The 803-nt window shown below is 33.0% G+C and overlaps 1 long non-coding RNA gene across 1 annotated transcript in view; it reads right to left on the reverse strand.

Annotated features, from left to right (window-relative positions):
- The window catches only part of LOC113464858 (uncharacterized), a 6,329-nt gene extending 5,532 nt beyond the window's left edge, over nucleotides 1-797 (reverse strand). The window contains exon 1 of the long non-coding RNA XR_003389706.1: nucleotides 20-797. This is a non-coding gene — a long non-coding RNA (uncharacterized LOC113464858). The remainder of the gene's footprint in view (nucleotides 1-19) is intronic.
- Nucleotides 798-803: the final 6 nt, after the last annotated feature.

The following is an 803-nucleotide window of genomic DNA, read 5'->3' on the forward strand; positions in this document are numbered from 1 at the left end:
CTATTTACGCGTATTTTACCTTCAAAAAAATAACTTCTTTCGTATAAACTCGTCATGCACTAAACCTCGCTTTTATTGCCTACATCTCGGCAAAAAGAGGTTAAAAATGCGCTTTTCCTTTTCCAAATGCACAAGAAATGCACATGTAAAAAATGCACGTATAAAAAATGTTACTGTTATTATTTCCCTTAGTTTTCATTTCCAATGTCATTCTGCAGTTTTCTACGATTTCGTTTCAAATGTATCGAAAAGTCTTTCGTACTTAAAATATCACTGCGAGAAATTAAGGTATTTTTTTTGTATAAAAGTTTAAAAAATTCTATTATTTATTGATCTCTATTACTACCATACTTCCAATTCATGCATATTGAAAAGTGTTTACTCGAAAATATGCTAAGGCTTTTCGATACACTTGAAACAGTAGCACGGAACGAGAGAAGTTCTCGATCTACGATCGGCCCTAAGTACCAATTGATAAATCTCGATCGACGATTTCTGGTTCGTTCCGACAGGCTGATCAATTCGATCGTAAGATGCTTTTGATTAATTATAGATCGTGCAATGATCAGAGATAACGACAATATTAAAATTGTATTTTTCAATGATCAATCTTTTATCATTTGACGTGTTACATTTGAAACTTCATTAAAATATGAAATTACCTAGCTCAGAAGTCTCAACTTTTATTTTTCTACAAAACGAAAGAAAGAACGCAATTTCAGCCTCTATGAAATCCATACTGAAAGTTTCGTAGTCTCAGACCTCTTGGAACGGTACCTGGAATCGTCTGTTATTGACTCGAT

Source organism: Ceratina calcarata, unplaced genomic scaffold (assembly GCF_001652005.2).
Source record: "Ceratina calcarata isolate Rehan_Ccalc_2016 unplaced genomic scaffold, ASM165200v1 scaffold569.2, whole genome shotgun sequence".
Classification (NCBI taxonomy): Eukaryota; Metazoa; Arthropoda; class Insecta; order Hymenoptera; family Apidae; genus Ceratina; species Ceratina calcarata.